This window comes from Pelodiscus sinensis, chromosome 1 (assembly GCF_049634645.1).
Source record: "Pelodiscus sinensis isolate JC-2024 chromosome 1, ASM4963464v1, whole genome shotgun sequence".
NCBI classification, from domain to species: domain Eukaryota; kingdom Metazoa; phylum Chordata; order Testudines; family Trionychidae; genus Pelodiscus; species Pelodiscus sinensis.
The window spans coordinates 247,980,105-247,998,540 of NC_134711.1; the positions used below are offsets into that span (position 1 = coordinate 247,980,105).

Below are 18,436 nucleotides of genomic sequence, written 5' to 3' on the forward strand. Positions count from 1 at the left end.
AAGTGAGAAGTGGGGAAAAAACCCACAACCAAATCCTTACTGACATGGCCCCCAACTAAGGAGAAAGACAAGATGCTCCCCACATTCCACTCACTTGTCAGAGCCTAGGGGAACCCAGGCTAGTAGATTTTCTATGCTCCAGCCCTACAGTGGGACAGCGGGGAGGGGGGAGGGCTGAAGTATCAGCATGGGGAGAGGGGAAGGAAGCCTCAGGGGCTGGACTCAGGCAAGCTGAGGGCTGCATCTTGCTACCAGGTATTAGGTTCCCAACCCCTGCTCTGAAAGCTACAGATAGATCTCCCTCTCTGAAAGCAATATATCCCACTGGAAATATCTGGAACTGAAATTACTTGTCACCCCTATTACAGCTAGTAACAGAAACCAGAAGAGGCTAAGAGAGCATCTGGGGGATGGGAGGATCAGGGCTGAGGCAGTCCCAGACAGAGGTGGGGGGTACAAAGCCAGCCAGCCCCTTTCACCTTGCGGCACCTCATCACAGTGATGGCCCTCTGAGGAAGCTTTACACTGCTTTGTCTCTGCGTCAAGCAGAGCTTCTATTTACAGGTACAGTAGGCCACAAAAACCATATAGCGATCACCAAGTAAGCCCTTCAAAAGGGTCTTCAGTCTTATTCACATTCTACTTTTGATCATTATTAGTGCATGCTAATTTCCACTGATATCAAAGTCAGATTAGTACTTTTTTGGGGGGGAAATCTATAACATATATCCTTGAAAATTACTGTGGCACGGTTTACTATAATTATATGCAGCATGGTTTCAAAACAGGGATGTCCTCTGCCAATCTAAGGAGCAGATAAAATCACTGGAGTTTCCAAGTTGAAACTTCTTGGAAAAAAGAGGGACACCCCAGAAATGTTTGAGGTACTATGCACCATCAATTTCTGTGGAGCATCCCTCATGTACCAACTCGACTCTTCTCAGCTTACTGAATCTACACTATGCTCAGCCCATCTTTCAATGCAGCCCAGCCCGCCCAGGTGCAGTGTCATTCCCTAGCCCAGAGAGGTGACATGGAGTATTGGAAGTGAAGCAAGGCAAGGCAGGCTCCCCAAAGAACCCTTGGACAGGAACCACCTCCACGGTATTGGTAAAACAGGACAGCACTGTCCAGTCAACTTTGTCCCTGCTGGCTATTATGAGGAGAGGCAGCGGCTTCTAAACTGAGCAAATGGCATTATGATCTGGTACATAGGTGACAGCTGGGATGTCACATCAGGTTGCTACACCATTCGCACAATTTTGGCCCCACTGCGTTCCCATCACAATGGAGGGCCAGCAGGCCTAAACCTGAGTGGACAGAAGGACAGTGAGCTCTGTTGTTTCTCATCCCTGCCAAAGGAATGCCCCATGCGTGCAGCTGGGGGCACCACTGGACACATATGATTCCACATCTTCATAAATAAAATGATCTGACTATTACACATAAAATAAAGAGAGCTTCCAGCTCTCTGTATGCCAAGCAGTGTACCCTGTAAACTGAGTACTTAGGTGCTGATCAGCTGATCAGCAAAGCACCCACATGTAACAGCATGTGTTTTTGTCACATCCACATTTGTTTTACATATCCACACATGCCTTGGGGCACATTACAAAATTATTCTGCCCATAGATGGAAAAAATTAGAGGGAACACTGACCCTAAATGTGTAAATTTTATCAGTGATGAGATTTTGTATTGTTCTTTAAACTGGTAGTGATACATGACTTGACCCAATAAAAAGCAGAGTTCCTGATATGGTGAAAATAGATCTCCTTTTACCTTAAAAAAATCATAACAAGTGTGTGTGAACAAAATAATGTGTGCCATTAAGTGTGAGAACATGCTCCAATGAGTACAATAACACCAACTTGAATATAAGAATGACAAAAAACTATAAAGGTCCCAATTTGCAGGTTTTATTGTATGACCTTCATCTGGAGTGAAATCAATAATTATTTTTGTACTTGCCATATTCAAAAACTATTTTCTCCCTCTATCTTCAATAAAAACCAAACTCCAAACAGCGAACAAAGGTCAATATCTTGAAACAGCTTCACATCAGAATGTGATGGTAAGTGCATGTCTACTACTAAAATTATAAGAAAAATATGTTTTTGCTTTGTCATGGTTTGCAGTTGTTGAATAATTTAAAGAAACAGAAAACCAAGCATGACTGGGGGGCCCTTCTGAGTCTTTTTTTAAGTCTAAGGTCATACCTACATTATGAACACTGGAAGTTAGATGGCATAGCTACATTTTTCTAAGGGAATGTCTAGACCACATCCCTCTGTCGGCAAGGGATGCAGATTAGGCAGGTCAACATTGTGCCAACTCAGCACTTTCTTCGACAGATCCCTTATGCCTCCTGCAAGAAGGTTTACAGGAACTGTCGAAAAAGGCTTTCTTTCTCGACAGATCCCTCTCTAGACTGCCACTTTTTGCCAACAATGTGCTGAATCGGCAAAACATGGCAGCCATTTTATGCAAATAGGCATGGGATATTTAAATCCCTGCCTCATTCACAATGTTGACCTACCTAACCTGCATCCCTCTGACAACAGAGGGATGCAGTCTAGACATACCCTAAGGTATGAATTTTCCACATACCCAACATATAACCATAACAACCTAAATTTAAAATATAGACCAGGCCTAAAAACATAACAAAAAAATGTAAAAGCATAAAAAAATTGCTTCCTGTGTTTAACATGTAACCTGTGGTCCAGACAGGACGTTCCATAATGTGACAACTGGAACCCATTACAATCTGTTCCATAATGTGACAACTGGAACCCATTACAATTTGGCTACATCTAGACTGGCATGATTTTCCGCAAATGCTTTTAACGGAAAAGTTTTTCCGTTAAAAGCATTTGCGGAAAAGAGCGTCTAGATTGTCATGGACGCTTTTCCACAAAGCACTTTTTGCGGAAAAGTGTCCGTGCCAATCTAGACGCGGTTTTGCGCAAGGAAGCCCTGATCACCATTTTCGCCATCAGGGCTTTTTTGCTCAAAACAATTTTCAGCTGTCTACACTGGCCCTTTTGCACAAACGCATTTCCGGAAAAGGGCTTTTTTCCAAACGGGAACGTCAAAGCATTTGCGCAAGAAGCACTGATTTTGGACAGTAGACCATCAGTGCTTTTGCGCAAAATCAAGCAGCCAGTGTAGACAGCTGGCAAGTTTTTCCGCAAAAGCTTGGAGTGGCTGCGTGACTCCCAGGGCTGTGCAGATCACAGCTCCCATCCCCTTGGAGCACCGAGAAGGGAAGAGGATGCGCAACTCCCACAGTCACACGGATCCTGGCTTCTGCCAAATCCAAGCACTGGGGAGGGAAGAGGCTCATGGCTTCTGTGTCTCCTGCCCCGAGCACTGGGAAGGGGGGAAGGAAGAGGCTGCACAGCTTCCGGATTCCACCTCCCCCAGCCAGAGCATGGGGGAGGAAGGATGGGGCAATGCACCACACCACCCTCACACTTACTTGAAGGGCTATGGGGGGGAATGTATTCACTCTCCCGCTGCATATGAATTTGGAGGGGCTGCAGTGGGTAGGGCTGGGGGTGAAGAGGACAGAATCAGCGGGAAGCCTGCCCGTGTAGATGGTAGCGTGGCAAGAGGCTGTTTCCGAGTTGGGGGGGGGGGGTGTGGTGACACAGAGTGTAGTATGACAACACACTGTTGTCCCACAGGAAATATAAGAATGGCCATACTGGGTCAGACCAAAGGTCCATCCAGCCCAGTACCCTGTCTGCCAACAGTGGCCAATGCCAGGTGTCCCAGAGGGAGTGAATCAAACAGGTAATGATCAAGCGATCTCTCTTCTGCCATCCATCTGACAAACAGAGGCTAGGGACACCATTCCTTACCCATACTGGTTAATAGCCATTTATGGACCTAACCTCCATGAATTTATCTAGTTCTCTTTTAAACCCTTTTATAGTCCTAGCCTTCACAACCTCCTCAGGCAAGGAGTTCCACAGATTGACTATGTGCGGTGTGAAGAAGAACTTCCTTTTATACTTGCTGCCCATTAGTTTCATTTGGTGGCCCCTCGTTCTTACATTATGGGAACAAGTAAATAACTTTTCCTTATTCACTTTCTCCACACTGCTCATGATTCTATAGACCTCTATCATATGCCCCCTTAGTCTCCTATTTTCCAGGCTAAAAAGTCCCAGTCTCTTTAATCTTTCCTCATATGGGACCCGTTCCAAACCCCTAATCATTTTAGTTGCCCTTCTCTGAACCTTTTCTAATGCCAAACCGTTTTTGAGATGACCACACACACACACACACAGAGATAATCCTATAGTTTAAATCTATTTAATATATATTGATTATGTATGAAACAACATACAAGATGAGCATAATACTAAAACAACACAATGATAAAGTAATGATAAATAAATTAATTAGATACCTTTGAAATATACTTATACAATTATATTTAAAGCTACTTTCTGAGATAGTCAGTGTTTATATCTAGTATCTTAAGGAAATAAAAAAGGAAAATAGAAAGGAACCTAAAGTCTGTCAAATGAAATGTAAAAATATAAGGAAATCCAAAAAGGAATTTGAAGAACAGCTACCAAAAACTCAAAAAGTAATAGCAATACATAGTTTTTAAGTACATCAGAAGCAGGAAGCCTGCTAAATGATCAGTAGGGCCATTGAATGATTGAAATGTTAAAGGAGCACTCAAGAATGATGAGGTCATTGCAAAGAAACAAAATAAATTATTTGCATCAGTCTTCACAGCTGAGGATGGTAGGGAAAATTCTCAAACCTGAGCCATTCTTTTTAAGTCCGAATTTGACGAATTGACCCAGATTGAGGTGTCATTAAAGGAGGTTTTAGAAAAAAGTTGATAAACTAAACAATAAGAAGTCACCAGAATGAGATGAATTCACCCATGAGTTCTGAAATAACTCAAATGGGAAATTGTGGAACTATTAACTGTGGTTTGTATCCTATCCTTTGAATCACCACAGCCAACTTCAGCTCTTATTTAGAAACTGGACCTTTAATAAAAGGGGGCCTCCAGCCTTCCCAGGGTACCCTACTGGCCACTCCAGCATCAACCAAGAACACTCCTCTCCCTCCCTCCTCCCCAGAGCCCGTAAAGGGATTGACTCTGGCCACAGTGCCTGTGCCAGCTCCAAGTCTGCCAGCCCAGAGCCAGCAGTCACTGCTCCTGACCCAGTGGCCCCAAAACATGAGCCAGCCAGCCACTGGCAGCCAGCCTTCCACTGCTCCCCAGGACCAGTCTGCCAGCTCCAAGGAGCCTGCCGGGGCCCAGAAAAGGCGGGCACCTTCCTGGTCCAAGGTAGAGATCATGGACCTTATTCAGATTTGGGGGGGGGGGAGAGGCCCCCAGCGTCCATGATCTCCGCACTAGACAGAGGAACGCAGCCTTCTATGGCAGGACAGCTGTCAGCGTCGTCACCAAAGGCCACATGCGAACCCAGGAGCAGGTTCGCATGAAAATTAAGTTGGTCCAGCAAGACCCCCAACCCTGAGGTTCCCCTCCGCCTTCTTCCCCTTGTTTCCCCCTTCTAGCTCCCTCCTACCAGGTTTCCCCCTCCCCTCTTCCATCCTCTCTTCTCCCCTCTCCTGCCTCCTTTTCCCAGTCTCACCAGAGTTTCATTCTGTCTCCCTTGCCCTCAGTTTTGTTAAATAAAGAGAGTTTGTGTTCATGAAATATGTGTATTTTATTTTACATCAGGAAGGGGAGTTAGGGAGGGGTAAGTGGAAGGACGTGAGGGAGGAATGAGGCACAGGCCCCCAGTGGGGCAGACCAGGGAGACTGTTAGTGCTCCTTAGTGTGGAAGCTCTCCCGCAGGGCCTTCTGGCACTGACAGCCCCCCGATGGACCTCCCAGATGGCAGCCTGCAGAAAGTGCAGCCACACTTGCAGCAACATGTCCAAGAGAAGCATCAGAGTGCCCAGGGGCAGCTCTGGCTCCATGTTGCAGAGTGCTGTGGTGTCCTGAGTGAGGGCAACCAAAGCACGCAGAGACAAAATGCTTTGCTGTCCCTCATCGAGGTAGGTAGGCAAGCAAGCAGGGAAACCTGAGAACCAGCTGTCCAGGGGGGGTCCCTTTAAGCACAGGCCTCAGATAGCCTCTGGCAGCAGCCACACAAAGTAACTCCTGACCTGATGCCCTGCCGGATCTGGTTCTGGCTAGCCATAAATGCGATTCAGCATCCACTCAGTGTGGATGCACTATTTCAAAATAACAAAACGCTATTTCAAAATGCATTTTGTGTGTAGACGCATTATTTTGAAATAACTTATTTTGAATTAACTATTTCGAAATAAGATATTTTGAAATAAAGCTGTAGTGTAGACATACCCTAACGTACTACAAGACAATTTGTTGTTTTTTAAGTTTTAACATTTATGGAGTTAATCACGTTACTATAAACTTTAAGAATACAGCTTTTCATATGGCTATACATTTGAAAAACACACTACAGGAAAAAAATCCATTATTGCTTCATACAATAGATCATACTATGCTAGATGCCAAATAGTATGAGATTGTTCAGTTTTGTATGATCACAGAATTAAAGGCTTTATTAACTTATTCTTGGAACTCATAATCTAAAGACATGTTGTGATAGATATAAACACTTATGTTTAAGCCAATTACAAAAAGGTAAGAGTATGTATATTATCACTAGACCATTTCATTAACATGGGAACCAACACTGCAACTGCATATCCCTGTTCTGTTACATGGATCCAAATGCAAAATTTAAAAAATACAATAAGCAGATACTCTCCCCTTATCACTGAAATGGTAAAGCCCAATATCTTTTATTGAACCAACTTCTGTTGGTGAAAGAGAAAAACTTTCAAGTCACCCATCTTGTGTCTCCAATATTCTGGGAGCAACATGACTAAAACAGTACTGTAAACATATAATAGAAATAAAGGAGAAATGGGGAAAATAAATTAAAGGGGAAATATAGTATTAATACTCAGATAGGACCAAAGAGAGAGAGGTGGTAAAGAAATGGCATGCCTCCTTTAAAATACTGCTGACCCACCTCAACTTTCTGTCAACCTTTTACTGCTTTCCTTAATATTATTTTCCTTTTTTGCAAATCAGCAATGGCCAAAGAAATGTCCACATATGAACTCTCTCAATTTCAAGCACAGAATAATAAAAACACATTTCCCCTCCTATTTACAATTATTTTATGGAAGAACAGAATTTTCTGGCTTTATTTTCATTATTATTGTTCTAAACTTCAGAATCCCTGACCTTACCACTCTTGTTCTGTGCTGTGTGCACTAAGCTGCTTTTTCACTTCCAGTTAAGAAGCTAAACAGGGACAAATATCTCAAGTTAGGATTATGTAGCAAAATCCTTATTTCACATTGAATACTACCTGTCCTCACATGTAGCCCTCACTGATTGTAATGGAATTACTCAAATAGTTTGATAATATTCGTCAGAATCACAATTCAGCCCTTAGCATTAGTCATGCAACAGTGAGACCTGCAAAGTAAAGACACCTCTGAAGCACTCTTTTGAGAAGCAGTGGCTCCTGAATTTCAAAGACAAACTGCCACCTCCCAAAAATACCCTGGCACCAGCATATTGTAAATCCCTGGACAACATGTATGTTTTACATTCCCATAAAAAAGGCAGTCAGTTCCCAATTTATCTTTATTCAATCCACTGAATGTTGCTGCATCCCCACAATCATTAATAAGTTGTGTTATATAACATGAGCTATAAAATCTCATTAACTGCTGTGAAAATAAGCAGTTGATATGTTAAGGACGGTTAACTGTTGAAGGAAGAGAGCATTTAGCAGCACTCGGCTTGGCTAGATTTCCCATATCCTTTAGAGAATAAAATAAACAGATTCATTTTCCTCTGCCAATCAAAAGTACAGCAGTTCTGAGACCACCACTTTGATGCATCAAATAAAGTTATTGAAATAAAGGCAAATCTAATGAAAATTGGAACATTATAAACTTCAGCTCTGCACCTCCCTTATAACTCCTATTCCAGGTTAGGCATAGTCCTCTCCCATAGCATCTCCTGTTTTTCAGCTCTCATGCCAGTGCACAACCTACACTAAACTCCAGCCTTCATTTATGCCATTTCCACATGGTAGAGGGACCACAATTGATGAAATGATTACTCCAGGGGTAGAAATTAGACATAACATACATAGCCCTGCCTTGCCCTCTTGTGAATTCCCTGTTGTGGAACTCTGGGGCTCCTCTAATTTATACAGTAGCTATATCCCCGAGCGACCCCAAATCCAAGAGGCATGAAGGTGGCATAAAGACACCTTTTCCTCATCGCCTATTGGCACAGCACATTCTCTAGCCCTTCCACAGATTTTCCTCCTGCTTCATCAGAGAAGGATATGCTACAGAGGTATCCCTTTTTAAGTTAAATTTTTTTAAATCTGACGAAAGCTCTGCTAGTTGAGTTATTAAAACTAGCTTGCTCTCTCATCCATTACAACTGAATAGCAGAATACTGTTTCAGGAAAAATAAGTAGTGGTATTTTTCTCTAATTTCTCTGATGTTATGACAGTTTAAATCAATATTATTTCAGTATACCCCAAGCTGAGTCAAAAAGGTTCTTGCAATTACTTTACGTAACCAACTTCAAATTAAATTACATAAAAGGTCATTCTTTCCATAACAATCTCATTTGCATTTTGTCAGAAAAAAAGTTTCCTACTAATAACAAAAGACACCACACCACACACTCCCTTTATTTAATACTAGCATAGTGATTGTTTTCTGTTCAGGGTGAACAAAAATTAAATACCAAACTAATGAAATGGAAAGTACAATGCATAATTTACATTTAGATTAATATAAATGGATGCTAACTTCAAGTTTTCTAAAAAATTGGGGGTTGGCTGGAAAGTATGTCAAACACCAACTCTTCTGAGCCAGGAAGTTTGACATTACTGAGGATAGCAGTATCTTTTGGGACTGGGCAGACAACATTCTAAAATTGATGCTCAAATGGAAGAACAATGATCCTCAGCCATCATCAGTTATGTAGCTAATGGCAAAGAGAAAATACACTCATAAAGTTTGTGGATAACACCAACCTGGGAAGAATTGCAAGTGTATTGGAAGATTGATTAGAATTCAAAATGATCTAGACAAACTGGAAAAATGGTCTGAGGTAAGTAGGATGAAATTCAACAAGGACGAATGCAAAGTACTCTACTTAGGAAGAAACAATCAGTAACACACATACAATATGGGAAATGACTGCCTAGGAGGAAGTATTGCCACAATGGATCACAGTGGACAACTAGCTAAATACAAGTCAACAATGTGATGCTGTTGCTAAAAAAGCAAGCCTTATTATGGGATGTATGAGCAGGAGTGTCGTGAGCACAACACAAGTGGTAATTCTTCTGCTTTACTCTGTTCTGATTAGTCCTCAACTAGAGTACTGTATCTAATTCTGGCCACTACATTTCAGCAAGGATGTGGACAAATTGAAAAACTTACAGAAAAGAGCAGCAAAAATGATTCAAGGTCTAGAGAACATGACCTATGAGAGAAGATTTAAAGAATTAGGTTTCTTTAGTCTAGAAAAAAAAGGACTGGAAGAGGATATAACAGTTTTCAAGTACCTAAAAGATAGGAAGAATTAGAAAATGTTTTCTCCTTAATCTCTGGTAAAACAAGAAGCAATGGCTTAAATTGCAGCAAGGGAGGTTTAGGATGGACATTAGGAAAAACTTCCTGTCAGGTGGTTAAACACTGAAATAAACTGCCTAGAGAGGTTGTGAAATCTCCATATAGAAGATTTTTAAGAGCAGGTTAGACAGAAACCTGTCAGGGATCGTCTATATTGCTTGGTCTGTCAGGGTCTGGACCTCCTGACCCTCAAGGTTGCTTCTGATTCTATGAATTATGGGAAGAAGGGAAAATAAGGAAAAAAATTTAAGCCTATCAATTTTGTTTGTATCTTTATTTTCAGTGTTTTACAATAAAATTAAATAGAAATAATACAAAACTGAGATTACACAATTAAAATTTATGTTCCAATCCTACAAAGGAGCATACACTTATTTTGTGAACGGGACTGAACACAACAGTGCTAAGATTTATTTTGTACATAACCATTTGTTTCTAGTATTCTAACTTACAATGATTTGAGTCTGTTCTTTGACACCGAACTTATGCATGTTTTCACGTTAAGTATGAGTACTATGTGGTAAGAGGTGTAGTGTTCACTATCTGGATGATTTTCAGAATAGCAGATGACACAGACTGGGTTTGATGAAGGGAGACTTTATCAAGGTCATGAACAGCTTTAATGCAATCATAAATCCAACAACAAAAAGGATGGGCTGTTACTGGTTGACCCTAACTCTCAGCATAGGCAACAAAAAGCCTGGGAGAGGGTCCACACCTAAGTTTCCTGTAAGCTGCACAGATGCATGACCACACAGCCCTTTACTGAGACCATGCAAAGACTCAGAGCTCCCACGCAGTAAGCGAGATCAGCTGACCAGATGGGGGAGGGGCTGTGTAAGCAGTTTAAAATGGAACTGCTTGCTTCAGACAAAGGAGTTCAGAGAGTAGGGAGAGAGGGGAGATAAGGAGGGAAGGAAGGAATAAGTGGCTGAGGAAATAGTTGTAGAGAGAACAGCTGCCTGATGACACACATACTATCTTGGACTTGAGGGTTGCCTGATGTACTGTTAACTAGCCAAACATCCAGATAAGGAAATATCTAAATGGTTACATATTATATGACTGAGATGTACTTGGTGAAGATTCTTGGAGCTGACAACAGCCCAAAAGGGGGCATCATGTGACAATAATTGTTGATGCTTGCTATTAATCAAAATAACTTGCTGTAGCAGAGAGGTGTTGCAACATGTATGCATCCTGCAAATCCAAGGCACCATTCAAATTCTACTCCCCAGGGAAGAAGCCAGGGTGACCATTCTAAACTTTGCTTTTCTGATGACACAGTTCAGTTTCCTTAGATCTGGAATAAATGAATACCACCAGAAAAATCAGAGACCAGGAAATATCATGAACAGATTACTTTCTTTCTCAGTTGGTAAGGGACTTCCTCAGCTGCTCCCAATTCCAAAGAGATTGTACTTCTTGAAACAAAAATTGTCTCAGGAAAAAGGTCTCATAAAAGGTATGCAGAGAAGGAGGGGACTCAGAAAAGGGAGATGGACCTGGCTAACAGATTCCACCTTCATTGTGCTGAGCATTCACTTGTCTGACACCATCTTTTTCCAAATACTGAGAAAGACAGATAGGCATCTTCCAAAGGAAGGAATAAGTAGATGTGGTCAATACATTGTCCTCAGTCAGTTAAAATGACTGTTTCGAGGTTGAATTTTCTGTGAAAGGGCCTTACAGAGAAAGTCAGGAAGGTCTAGACTTTCTTTTGGAAAAACGATCTATAGTAAAGATGTGACCTAAATTGCTTCCTTTTTGTCACTGGCATTACTGGTCTTTGTCTGTTCTCAGGGAGTGTAGACTTCATCTGATATAGAATGTATATGGGCATGATCTCTCAATTAGACAGATATGACAAGGGGTTCCAATAACAACTCCTTATAAAAAATCCCTCAAAGTGCCTGACAAGTTTAATTTCTCAACAAAACAACTCAATTTCATACAATCATAGAACACTAGAACTGGAAGGGACCTCAAGAAGTCATCCTATCCAACCCCAGCCTTTATGGCAGGATCAAGCACCATCTCTGGATCATCCCTCACAGATGTTTTTTTTAAACTTCTCTTAGGAATCTCCATTGATGGAGATTCCTCAAGCTCACTAGGCAATTTATTTCAGTGTTTAACCACCCTGACAGTTAGGAAGTTTTTCCAAACATCCAACCTAAACCTCCCTTGAAGCAATTTGAGCCTTCTTGTCCTATCACCATTTTTCTCCCTCTTCCTTTTAATCCCATTTTAGAGTAAGTGTATATTGCACGGCTAATACTTACTTCACATCGACACAAGCATCCCATTATTTCAAAATATTTTTCTAATAAAATTTAGACATGACAAATTTCAAAATAAGCTATTTCAAAATAGATTTGAAATAAGATGCACAATTTGCGTAGCACAAATTGTGTATCTTATTTCAAGTTTAGGGTGCTGTGTAGACACACTTAGATTCTCGAAAGTTGCTATCATGTCCCCTCTAAGTCTTCCCTTTTCCAAACTCAGTTCTTTCAGTCTTCCCTCATAGGTCATATTTTCTAGACCTTTATCATTTCTGTTGCTTTTCTACGGACCTTCTCCAGTTTTTTCATATCTTTCCTGAAACGTAATCCTCAGAACCAGACATAATACTCCAATTGAGGCTTTGTCAGTGCACAATACAGCATAAGAATTACTTCTCATGTCTTACAACACTGCTGTTTAATACATCCCAGAATGTTAGCTTTTTTTTCCCCAACATCACCACACTGTTGGTTCATATTTAGCTTGTTGTCCACTTTGTGCCCCCTAGATCCATTTCTGCAATATTCCTTCCTAGACAGTTATTTTTTATTTTTTAGGTGTGCAACTGATTGTTCTCTTCTAGAGTGGAGTGTCCTTATTGAACTTCAGCCCAATTATCTCAGACCATTTCTCCACTTTCACGGAATCACAAAATCACAGAACACTAGAACTGGAAGAGACCTTGAGAGGTCATCGAGTCCAGTCCCCTGCCCTCACGGCAGGACCAAGTACCATCTAGACCATCCCTGATAGATGTCTATCCAACCTGCTTTTAAATATCTCCAGTGATGGAGATTCCACAGCCTCCCTAGGCAATTTATTCCAGTTTTTAACCACTCTGACAGTTGGGAAGTTTTTCCTAATGTCCAACCTAAACCGCCCTTGCTGCAGTATAAGCCCATTGCTTCTTGTTCTATCCTCAGAGGCCAATGAGAACAATTTTTCTCCCTCTTCCTTTTAACACCCTTTTAGATATTTGAAAACTGCTATAATGTCCCCTCTCAGTCTTCTCTTTTCTAAACTAAACAAGCCCAGTTCTTTCAGTCTTCCCTCATAGCTTATGTTTTCTAGAACTTTAATCATTTCTGTTGCTCTTCTCTGGACCTTCTCCAATTTCTCCATATCCTTCTTGAAATGTGGTACCCAGAACTAGACACAATACTCCAACTGAGGCCTAATCAGTGCAGAGTAGAGCGGAAGAATGAATTCTCATGTCTTGCTGACATTCCTGTTACTGCATCCCAGAATCAGGTTTGCTTTTTAGTGTCACACTGTTGACTCATATTTAGCTTGTGGTCCACTATGACCACTAGATTCCTTTCTGCAGTACTCCTCCACAGACAGTCACTTCTCATTCTGTATGTGTGAAACTGATTGTTCCTTCCTAAGAGGAATACTTTGCATTTGTCCTTATTATACTTCATCTTGATTACCTCAGACCATTTCTCTAGATTGTCCAGATCATTTTGACCCTGTCCTCCACTGCTCTTTATAAGGGTATTCTCTATGCCATCATCTAAGTCATTGATGAAGATATCGAACAGAATTGGCCCCAAAACAGACCCTTTGAGAAGCCCACTTGTTATGCCTTTCCAGCATGATTGTGAACCGTTAGTAACTGCTCTCCGAGAACAGATTTCCAGCCAATTATGCACCCACCTTATAGAAGCCTTATGTAGATTGTATTTTCCTAGTTTATTGATAAGAAGATCATGTGATACTCTGTCAAATGCCTTACTAAAGTCTAAGTCCAAAGCTTCTCCCTTATCCACAAGACTTGTTATCCTATCAAAGAAAGCTAACATTGGTTTGACATGATCTGTTCTTTACTAATCCATGCTGGCTGATACCTATCACCTTATTTTCTTCCAGATGTTTGCAGATGAATTCCTTAATTACATACTCCATTATCTTCATTGGCACTGAAGTTAAACTGATTGATCTATAGTTTCCTGGGTTGTCCTTATTTCCCTTTTTATAGATGGGCACTATATTTGCCCTTTTCCAGTCTTCTGGAACCTCTCCTGACTTCCATGATTTTTCAAAGATAACAACTAAAGGCTCAGATACCTCCTCTATCATCTACAGGCAGTTCCCAAGTTACGCGGATCCGACTTATGTCGGATCCGCAGTTACGAACGGGGCCCTCTCCCTGGTCTCCAGCAGACCAGGGAGAGGAAGCAAAGCGGCGGAGCACGCGGGCAGCGGACAGCCCAGATGCGTCTGGGCTGTCCGCTGCTCGCGTGTTCCACCGCTTTGCTCTGCTTTGCTCCCCATCCCCCTGGTCTGCAGACCAGAAGGACGGGGTGCAAAGCGGCGGAACACGCGGGCAGCCCAGACGCGCGTCTGGGCTGTCTGCTGCCCGCATGTTCCGCCGCTCTGCTCCCCGTCCCCCTGGTCTGCAGACCAGGGGGACGGGGAGCAAAGCAGAGCAAAGCCGCGGAGCCCAAGGGCAGCAGGACAGCCACGGCGCATCTGGGCTGTCCTGCTGCCCCCGTGATCCACGGCTTTGCTCCAGACGCCTGTGGTACAGCAGCTGGGGCGCTGCCAGTTGGTCCTGTAGTGCCGCTCTGGGCGCTACTGGACCAACCCGGCAGCACCCCAGCTGCTCTGCCCCAGGCGTCCTGATTCAGCCACTGCTGGTCAGTTTCAGCAGCGGCTGAATCAGGACCCTGTGGCAGAGCTGCTTGGGTGCTGCTGGGTTGGTCCAATAGCACCGAGGAGTGGCGGCGCTACTGGACCAACCCAGCAGCACCGCCCCAGGCATCCCCAAGTCAGCCGCTGCTGAAACTGACCAGTGGCTGACTACAGGAAGCTGCTGCCCCGGGCTTCCTGGAATCAGCCGCTGATCAGTTTCAGCAGCAGCTGACTTGGGGATGCCTGGGGTTCTTAAGTTGAATCTGTATGTAAGTCAGAACTGGCATCCAGATTCAGCCGCTGTTGAAACTGATCAGTTTCAGCAGCGGCTGAATCTGGACGCCAGTTCCGACTTACATACAGATTCAACTTAAGAACAAACCTACAGTCCCTATCTTGTACGTAACCCGGGGACTGCCTGTACTTCAGTATTCTAGAATGCATTTCATCAGGCGCTGGTGATTTGCAGGCATCGAACATTTCTAAGTAATTTTTATCTTGTTCTTTTGTTTTAACTTCTAAACTTACCCCATTTCCACTAGCATTCACTATGTGAGGCATCCCATCACCATCCATCTTCTTGACAAAAGCCGAAACATATAACTCATTAAGCACCTCTGCCATTTCCAAGTTTCCTGTTATTGTTTCTCACTCTTCACTGAGCAATGGGCCTGCCCTGTCCCTGGTCTTCCTCTTGCTCCTAATATACTTGTAGAACATCTTCTTTGTTATCCTTTATGCCTCTAGCTAGACTGAGCTCTTTTTTGTGCCTTTGCGTTTCTAATCTTGCCCCTGCTTACCTGTATTATGTGCTTCTATTCATCCTTTGTAATTTGAAAGATCTCCTGGTTGATCCAAGGTGAGCTCTTTCCTACACAGTGGAATAGTTTGCTTTTGGGCCTGTAAGCTGGGTAGGCTTTCCAGAGGGGTTCCTCTGCCTCCAGCTCAGTGGGTGGCCATTCTGCCCCACCATACACCCGCTACTTAAAATAGTCCCCAAGTCAGTAAGTCCACAACACAGCCTTGCTTCAGGTTAGGGCAAGAGGCAACTAGTTTAGGGGCCCAGCCTTGCGTCAGCTCTGGGTCTGGGGTAAAGAGTTCCAATTAGTTCCCGCTGTAATGGTCTGGCCCTGGAGCAGGGCAGGCAACCACCAGAGTCAGTTCAAGAGGCCCTGGCCCTAGGTCAGGGCTGGCCAGCAAATAACTCCCAGTTATAAAGAGTTTACAAGTTCACAGGGCCCCAGCCTAGTTCAGGCAGGGCAACGAATGAACCCACACAAACAGTTTAGCAGTTTGGAAGCCCAAGCCTTGCTTCAGGCAGGGCAATAACTCTTAATTAAATGGGCCCTGGCCCTGGTTCAGGGCAGAGCAACAAGTAACAGTTTAGCAATTTAAGAAGCTCAGGCCGGGTTTCAGGCTGGACAGCAACAACCATGGTAACAGTTCAACATGAGAGGGGCCCAGGCCCTGGTTCAGGGCGTGGCTACCAATAACACAGGTTTGGGGAGCTCCTTATTCAGGAAGGAGGCTGGCTGGTCACCTGCAGTGGTGGTGAGGGGGAGACTGCCACCCGGTAGGTGGGTGGCAGGGGGGGCACAGGCCTACCCACTTCACTGCACCCTGGCCCAGGGCCCTGGATGCAGCAGGGCCGCTGCTGCTGGCTCAGCAGGGTCTCCAGCCCGCAACGTGCTGGCCTAGGGCTTTTACCAGTCCATGCTATCCCCTGGGCCACTTCCCGTCTCCCACTCAGCAGATACTTGTGTTCCCAGAAGGTCAGTCGGGGAGCTGAGGATGGTGTCATCCCAGCAGGGCCTCGGCGACCCAACCCAGGCCGCAGTGGCTTGCAGGTCTTCAGTTTCCAGCTGGTCCTCAAGGTCCCGGGGTTCAGGCAGGCATCGGGGTTCGAGCAGATCTTCCTGGTCTGGCAGGTCCTCTGGTTCTGGCAGGTGCTCAGGCTCCCCGGGTACTGGCAGGGCCTCTGGGTCCCCAGGTACCGGCAGGGCCTCTAGTTCTTCTGGGTCAAAGGGTGACTCTGCTGGCAGGCCTGGCCAAGCCTCTGAAACCCAGGCCGGAAGGTCTTTGCCGGCCTCAGGGATGGAGGCCATCGGAAGCCCAAGCCAGGTCTTAGTCTCGTCGGCAGGGAGCTCTGGGCAGGCCTCTGTCTCCCACAGAGGCTAGAACCCAACTGAGCTCCCAGGCAGGGTTCCTATAGCCAAAGCCACACCCCCTGGCTTCCAGGCAGGTGAGTGGGAGGGGCTAGGCTGGGCCCAAAATGGCTCCCAGAGGGGTTCCTCTGCCTCCAGCTCAGTGGGCGGCCAGTCCAGGGCCCTTAATAATGTCCCTTTAAAAAACTGCCATCTCTCCTCAGTTGTTTTTCCTCCTAGTCTTGCTTCCCATGGGATCTTACCTACCAGCTCTGAGTTTACTAAAATCTGCCTTCCTGAAATCCATTGTCTCTATTTTGCTGTTCACCCTTCTACCATTCCTTAGAATCATGAACTTTTATGATTTCATGGTCACTTTCTCCCAAGCTGCCTTCCCCTTTCAAATTTTCAACCAGTTCCTCCCTATTTGTTAAAATCAAATCAAGAACAGCTTCCCCCTAGTAGCTTTCAACCTTCTGAAATAAAAAACTGTCTCCATTGCAGTGTAAGAAATTTTTGAAGAATCTGTGCCCCACTGTGTTAGTTTCCCAACATATGTCTGGATAGTCGAAGTCCCCCATTCACCACCAAATCCTGTGCTTTTGATAATTTTGTTAGTTGTTTAAAAAAAGCCTCATCCACCTCTTGTGCCTGGGTAAATGATCTGTAGTAGACTCCTAGCATGACATTACCCTTCTTTTGTATCCCTTTTAACCTAACCCAGAGACTCTCAACAAGTCTGTCTTCTATGTTCATCTCCACCTCAGTCCAAGTGTGTTCATTTTTAATATATAAGGCAACACCTCCTCCCCTTTTTTTTCCTGCGCAAGTAGTACCCTTCTGTACCAGTATTCCAGTCGTGTGCATTACACTGCTCTACAGCCAAAATGCTTCTGAAATACATGTAGTTAAACTTTACTAATTCTGGGTCACTGAGAATGAAAATCATAGAATCATAGAATAATAGGACTGGAAGGGACCTCAAGAGGTCATCGAGTCCAGCCCCCCACCCTCAAGGCAGGACCAAGCTCCACCTACACCATCCTTGACAGATGTCTATCTAACCTGTTCTTAAATATCTCCAGAGAGGGAGATTCCACCACCTCCCTTGGCAATTTATTCCAATATTTGACCACCCTGACAGTTAGGAATTTTTTCCTAATGTCCAATCTAAACCTCCCCTGCTGCACTTTAAGCCCATTACTCCTTGTCCTGTCCTCAGAAACCAAGAGGAACAAATTTTCTCCTTCCTCCTTGTGACACCCTTTTAGATATTTGAAAACCGCTATCATGTCCCCCCTTAATCTTCTTTTTTCCAAACTAAACAAGCCCAGTTCATGAAGCCTGGCTTCATAGGTCATGTTCTCTAGACCTTTAATCATTCTTGTCGCTCTTCTCTGTACCCTTTCCAATTTCTCCACATCTTTCTTGAAATGTGGCGCCCAGAACTGGACACAGTACTCCAGCTGAGGCCTAACTAGTGCAGAGTAGAGCGGCAGAATGACTTCACGAGTTTTGCTTACAACACACCTGTTGATACAAGCTAGAATCATATTTGCTTTTTTGGCAACAGCATCACACTGTTGACTCATATTCAACTTGTGGTCCACTATGACCCCTAGATCCCTTTCTGCCATGCTCCTTCCTAGACAGTCGCT

The 18,436-nt window shown here is 43.9% G+C and overlaps 1 protein-coding gene across 3 annotated transcripts in view; it reads right to left on the minus strand.

Moving 5' to 3' along the window:
- Positions 1-18,436, minus strand: part of PCCA (propionyl-CoA carboxylase subunit alpha) — a 476,944-nt gene that overhangs the window by 202,934 nt on the left and 255,574 nt on the right. The gene's annotated exons all lie outside the window — the stretch shown is intronic.